General features: G+C 39.3%; 1 protein-coding gene across 1 annotated transcript in view; it reads left to right on the forward strand.

The window, feature by feature from the left end:
• Positions 1 to 7,500, forward strand: part of LOC138000133 (QRFP-like peptide receptor) — a 37,245-nt gene that overhangs the window by 7,900 nt on the left and 21,845 nt on the right. The gene's annotated exons all lie outside the window — the stretch shown is intronic.

Below are 7,500 nucleotides of genomic sequence, written 5' to 3' on the forward strand. Positions count from 1 at the left end.
GACTGAGAAAAATGATCTGCAGCAGTACGTGTCTAAACATAATGAAAAGTAATAGCTAAAACAGCAATAACCTCTCACTACTAATATTTACATTAAGGGAAGGCTTTAGCTCTTGAATGAACAAAGTCTCTTTAACTTTACAGTGAAAGATTGATCAGATTGATGGTGTAGCCATGGGTTCACCTTTAGGCCCCGTTTTGGCTAACATTTTCATGTGCCACTTTGAAGAAAAATGGTCGATGAACAGCAGATTCTGTCCTTCACTTTGGTTCAGATATGTCGATGACACCTTCACCATGTTTGACAGCAAAGACAATGCTAATAAGTTTTTAAGTTTTCTAAATAGTCGACAAGATAGCATTAAGTTTACTCTTGAATTCGAAGAAGACAATAAGATTCCATTTTTAGACATCCTTCTCAAACGCTGCCCTGACAACACTTTCTCTACATCTGTCTACCGGAAGAAGACATTCACAGGCCTTTACACCAAGTGGGATTCATTCACACCTCGCAAGTACAAAATCAACCTCATCCGCACTCTCACCTATCGATGCTTCCGAATTTGCTCCTCGCCATCTTTATTACAGGCCGCTATTAAAGATCTGAGAAAGCTCCTGTTGCAAAATGGTTACCCTCAAGGCGTTATCACGTTCAACATTAACGATGTATTGAACAAAAATAAAAACAAATCAAATAACCCTGTTCAAGCTACAGTCCCCAAAAAAGATATCTTAATAGTGTTACCCTACTTAGGTCTTCACAGTAACCAAGTCACGAAACGTCTGAAATCCTGCGTATACAATATCTACTCTTTCGTCAATCTCAAGATCATATTCCAAAACACACGCCGCATCAACTCCTTTTTTCCATACAAAGATCGCTTGAACCGATCTCAGAGGTCCAAGGTCGTCTATAAAGCTGTCTGCTGGAACTGCGATGATTTCTACATTGGCAAAACAAAACGAAGACTCCACGACAGAAAAACAGAACATTTCAAGGCCCTATCTAAAAGTGACCATTCATCAGCCATTGCTGATCATGTGAAAACCACTGGCCACGACATCAAATGGGATCACTTTGACATTTTAGCGTCCGGAAAAACTGACTTTCACTGTAAAGTTAAAGAGACTTTGTTCATTCAAGAGCTAAAGCCTTCCCTTAATGTAAATATTAGTAGTGAGAAGTTATTGCTGTTTTAACTATTACTTTTCATTATGTCTAGACACGTACTGCTGCAGATCATTTTTCTCAGTCTAGGTTCCAGACCCCTATTGTTTACGATATATATATATATAGTTTTTAAAAATTGTAACGGTCACTTTTGAAAATGTGTGTTGACTAGCATACGAGACGTCAAGTTTTATAAAAATGCGTTGGAATACAATGTTTATCACCGCTGTTTGTGTTATTTTCTTAATCAAGCTACGATGGCCTAAGAACAAGAGTTTATACCATATAATAAGCTACTTACTAACCGAGCTTGCTCGAGCCGTACTGGGGAATATTGGCCCTGGGTCGTTTTTGTACGGACCTCGCTGCGCTCGGTCCGTACTGCCACGACCTCGGGCCAATATTTCCCTGGCAGTACGGCCCTCGCGCTCGGTTAGTAAGAAGTTATTAAGGGGTCACCCAGAAGTCATACCAGCAAAGGCCCTTTGGCTCACAGGCCCTCACACGTTCGTACGACGAAACCGATCCTTTTCTGAGGAACTGAAGATGTTAAAGTCACGGCAATGAACATGTACAAGTACAAGGAAAGGTTACGTTTATACAAACGTTGTCCGTGTAGCACTTATATTTTAAACAGAGTTAACTGAATAGAGTGTAACCATTTGAGCGTTAGCACCACCACCCTGGTCGGAGTTTTTCTCTGTCCTTGTGTGGGCCCATTTCCATCAGTAGGGCTAACGCTCACATGGTTCATATGGGATTGAAATCTAGCACTTCACATTACCCTCTATTCAGTTAACTCTGTTTAAAATATAAGTGCTACACGGCCAACGTTTGTATAAACGTAACCTTTCCTTGTACTTCCCATCGCTTTGGTTGCCCCACCGCATGTTTTAAATCCGGATTTTCATCGAACTCTGTAAGAATTGAAGCTGTTTGAATCCTTGTCGTTGTTGGAAAAGGATAGTTTCGTTAAGTGAGTTGCTTTTAGGCAAAGAAGTCACCACCCCGTAATTCAACTGTCCATTTTGCTGCACTGAACAAAGTAATCGAGTAATTACCCAATAATTCAATTTATTTTGACACGCATGGCTACAATACCAATTAACAAAGACAGAGATAACGTAGATTTTGCAACCATTTAACGTTTCAATTCAGTCGGCTTAAGCCAGTATGACTGAGGTGTAAAAATTTCTTATTAGGATCCTTTCATTCGCTTTCGTGTACGTTATGTTTATCCTTTAGTTCACAAGTTCGTTTGTTTTGCATCTGGAAGATGTAATTTTCAATTATAACCTCTCTCTAGGGGTTATTACGCATAGCTTAACCAATGAAATCCCCGCGTCCTAGTTGCTCGGAATACATGAAATTCTTTGTGCATTTGCACCGAAAAAAGGCGACCGAGATTATTCAGGTATTCGAAGTAGTAATTGTTGTATTTTCGATCGATTTCCCTCGATGTACCGGTGTGACAAATAATTTGGAACATTGCAATGCATCTGGAAGCGCAAAAACAAAGCACAGATGATTTCAACGCGTACGATCGCATCCTTAAAAGGTGCAGCGACCTGCAGTCATGATAATGTGAGTTGTTGACAGATGTAACAAAGGATTGTCTTTCAAACAATCTTTATTTTATACTTATGACTCGTTTTTTTATTATTAATATATATTTTACCCTCAGTCTGCATTTTACCCCCGGTCTGCAGTCTGCAGTCTCCGTTTTACACTGACCGCCCAAATAACCGATTTTTCGACGGAAAATTCATCCCAGAGGATAAAACTATTCACTGGACATGTAATAAAGGTAAATATGTTCGAGGGAAAGCGAAAACAAGCGAATATTTTGACGGAAAACACAATAATGTGAGACACGCAATTGCGGCATCGCTTCGACAATAATCTTACCTTTTCAGCGATTTTAACGATTGAAATTCCATTCAATCCACCTGGTCTAGTCTTTGAATTCACTATTATCGCTGCCCTGCGAATCTTCAGTGTTCTACATAACAGCACACTTGGTAAAAGACGGCTCGACGGGCGACAGATTGTTGTCGATGTTGTCGCCTGTCTTGTTCAGTATCCAATTGATTTGCCATTATTGAGCTTCATAAGGGTATATTTTGTTCAAAGATCCACTAAAACGCCATTCGCGCTACATGACTTTCGACGCCATTGCCGGTTAAGTTAATCGTTATAATGTGTCCACCAGAGAAATCTACGCATTTTCCACTACCCTCTCGATCCTAAGAAAATACGCGCAGCAGGGCTCTATGCACAAAGACACCACTTAGCAGGGGAGTGACAGGCAAGACTTTTACCGACATGGAAAAAAATAAAAAAAATAAAACGGAGAAATCTACCCATTTTCCGACTGGATTGCCATACGGCAACCCAGTAATGAAAGTGAAAACAGAACGTAAACAAAAATGCAGAACATTTAATTGGCTTATCGAACAAAAACAAACGAACGCAAATTTTCATTGGCTTAGCGAGCGCGGATGCAAACAACGTCATCTCTCCGTGGAACTTTCTGGAAAGCGATCGGCATTTCAGTTTGACTTCATTTGAAATGCAGCAATGTGATTGGGCAATCGAACTGTTTACTGCCCCTATTAGGAGTTTCCATGGCGGGAATAAGGAGAAACTTTGTTTTATTGTTGTCAAACATTGGTCCGTGAAACAAATTTCGAACACTTTTTCAAGGTCATACGAAAGTCGCTCTACCAATGGATTCCAGCCGAACAAACTGATAACGCGGTTAGATCAACTGGAGAGTTAACCGAAACGACAGGAAACTTGAATAATACATAAGAATAAAATGTAACAAGATTTAAAATCCTAATGGGGGCCTGGAAAAGAGACCGTCAAACGAAGATCATATTAATTGAGAACTGCAAGAACTTGCACTGGCACTGGCTCAATAAAACCACAAAATGTAGTACTTCTTACAAAAACATATAACGCAAGTAGGGTCAGATGGGATTAGAGGAAGGTTAAACTAAACATACGACAAATGTATTCAAGTTGGCGCCTGGATGTCTCCATGCAGTAAAAAAAGTACTAATTATAAAATTCTACCAGAAGCTTCTGATTCCACATGCAGAAAACCAAATATCGGTTTCTTTAAACAAAAATCACTGAATAACAATTTATTTTTTGTCAATGGATTTTCTGACAACTGATTAAAAAGAATTGAGCTCTAAAGACTCTAAACTTGCAGAAAGCTGACATACCCCCAGTCAGGAACCCATGACCCGGAGCCTACAACTCTACTGTGTTCGTGTAACGGCGTTTCACAGACCGATTTATTACTGGGTTGCCGTATGGCAATCCCAGTCTAGAAATGGAGGGCATTTGTTCGGTGTTATTATTATTTTTTTCTTCCCTGTTGTTAAAAGTCTTGCCTGTCACTCCCCTGGTAAGTGGTATCTTTTTGCATAGAGCCTTCTGCGCGTATTTTCTTAGGATCGAGAGGGTAGTGGAACTGCGTAGATTCCTCTGGTGGACACAGTAGAATAATTAACTTAGCCTGCAATGGCGTCGAAAGTCATGTAACGCGAATGGTGTTTTACTGGATCCTTAAACAAGTCAGTTGGATAAACTACGCAGGCGGTGAAAACCAACACCTGGAATCTCAAAAGCGACGAGTAATGGACTTCGACAACAATCTGTCGCCCGTCGAGCAGAAATCAAAGTGAGCTGCATTTCTAAAATAATATTTACCAAGTGTGCTGTTATGTAGAACACTGAAACCAAATGGAAAATTCTCTGGTAACTTATGGGTTCAACAAAGACAGAGAACGAATCGAACACCTTAAGTGGATCTGTGATCAACTCTGCACAGTCTTCAGGTAATGTGACAGTCAAGAATTATTTGAAAGAAAGCTTGTCGTCTATTTTGTGCTTCATTATTCAAGGAAACGGTTCTTCATCGAAACGGTTTGATCCTGAAATTTTAGTTTGTTGTAATATTGCGCATATTTGACAGGATTGAGTTTTTTCTCTTCACGCACGCAATAATAGCAAATATGTTGTTTGTTTCAAAAAATTGTTCGCTGGCAAAGGTGGCGTTTATGAATTCATCATGTTTTATTATATGTGTGCTGGATAGTTTTTATGGCAATAGTAAAGCATTTTCTTGTTATTCAAGGAAAATGTTCTTCAGGAAAGGGTTTGAACCTGAAGTACATGGTAATTTGACACGATTGAGTTTCTTGTCTTCACGCACGCAATGAAATAGGAAGAGGTTTTCGCCTCCAAGAGCAAATATGTTGTTTGTTTCAAAAAATTGTTTTCTGGAAAAGGTGGCCTTTATGAATTCATCATGTTTTATAATATGCGAGCTTAACTGGATAGTTTTTATGGCAATAGTAAAGCATTTTCGTGTCAAAATGAGGTTAGCGTTTTTGTGTTGTGCTAACTTAATTAAATATAAATATACATTCTGCCTCGTGAGTTTGTTATCCTCGTTAACCAGCAATGGAAAGTCATTGCAACGCGAATAGCGTTTTAGTGCATCTTATGTTGTTTGTTTCAAGAAAATGTTACGCAGGAAAAGGATTCTGTGATATTTTCTGCCTTTGTGAATTATAATATCATGTTGTGTATTGAATTTTCGAGCTTAAGGTTGAAACGTGATACGGGAGGATATTTTTAGTATAATTCTGTAAGCAGGAAAGGTTTCATGAAAATAAACAGGTCTGTTGGAAGCGTGCTTGAGTTTCAACAAAATGAGCCCCAAAATCAGCAAAAAATTGTGACGCCGGTGAATAATAAAGTAGCTGCTATTTCCAAAATGATGGAATTATCTGGTGATAAATAACCTCGTCTTGGAGAGTAAATTTTTGACTTTGCAGAAACAATGGTGGGCGATTGTGATCTTTGTTTTGAATTCGCTCATTTATTGTCAAACTTTATAACACTTGATAGAAAAAGAAACTTACGAAAACCCGGTATCTTGCCATCATTTGACACAGATGCTTCACTGTTTGGCAAGTAAACATGCCGCGGTAACTTACTAGTAATCACGGCGCCCGCTGAATTCCGGCGATGTCACTTTCGATTTTGCGATTTATTTGTGCAGCCAAAACTTACAATAACAAAATTGAACGTAGCAAAAATCTCCCAAAATGTTTGTCGCTGATCGTAACTGTTTATATTCTATATTCACGGTTCAAAATTAATGTTGTTTTCATGTCGTAAATATGTTATTCTCGAGCGACCGTCCTGGAAACTTCCTTCTGCTCTTTCTGAAAACTGTGTATCAATATTTATTTACTTTTGTATCAATATTTGTTTTTGCATAAAGCAAGCTAACAAAATCTGTACCTTGCTAAGTTCGCATTTGTTAGCGTTAATAGTATTTTCGGTCCAATGCTTCTGTTTTACGAAGGCGTATATGTTTTTGGTCACCCATCCAGACACTAATCCCACCGGAGAGGACTTAACTTTAGTAAACTTTAGTATTACAAAGCTGTCAGATGCTCAGAGGGCACGCTTAAACTTGTGGTGAAAAGAAGTTTATCAACATGTCAGCCCAGAAGCCAATGTTTCTCACTTCCCATTTATTTTCTTCAATCTTTCTGGGTTCAGTACTTTGCTAGTAACCACATGTCTCCTCAGGCTATTTACCCAAGGCTTCTACCATGGCACTACAATGATAGACAATACCAAAACAATATCGTGAACTGTTAGAGCTACATATTACGCAAGGAGAGATTTTTTTCGTTGTACGAACGTGTGAGAACCTGTGAGCCAAAGGGCCTTTGCTGGTATGACTTCTGGGTGACCCCTTGAATGGTCTTAATGACCCCCCAACTTGAAAAAATTGTCTGGAACGGTGCACGTACCACAGGCAACCCAGTGTACCCTCAGGGAGGGTCTAGTTTTTAGATTGAATTTCCCGCGAATGAGACTCCCACAGGAGCCCGATGACCAATTACAAGAAATTAAGCTGACGTCATAGGGTCACCGAACCGGAACTGCCTTTGTTTTTTGACCTAATTCGCGGGAAGGGCTAGTCTAAAAATAAACCTACTTGTGAAAACGCCGTTTCACAGACGCTGTATGAAAGTTGCACGCTCCAGATGGGCTCCTGCCCCAGTTAAATACGCGCGTAATGTAATATTATGGAGGCTATAAAAAGATTTGTTGTGGACAGAGATATCTATATGTTACACTAGCTTATTTTTCGAGCAACTCAACTCGTAGTTTTTACCAAGTGAAAGATACACTGCAACAGACTAAAAGGAGACAAAGAGTTCCTCTATTCCACTATAGACAAAGCTTTTCAACGAAATTGTTCACTCATTGTTACCTGCAACTTGT

The sequence above is a fragment of the Montipora foliosa genome, chromosome 4 (assembly GCF_036669935.1).
Source record: "Montipora foliosa isolate CH-2021 chromosome 4, ASM3666993v2, whole genome shotgun sequence".
NCBI classification, from domain to species: domain Eukaryota; kingdom Metazoa; phylum Cnidaria; class Anthozoa; order Scleractinia; family Acroporidae; genus Montipora; species Montipora foliosa.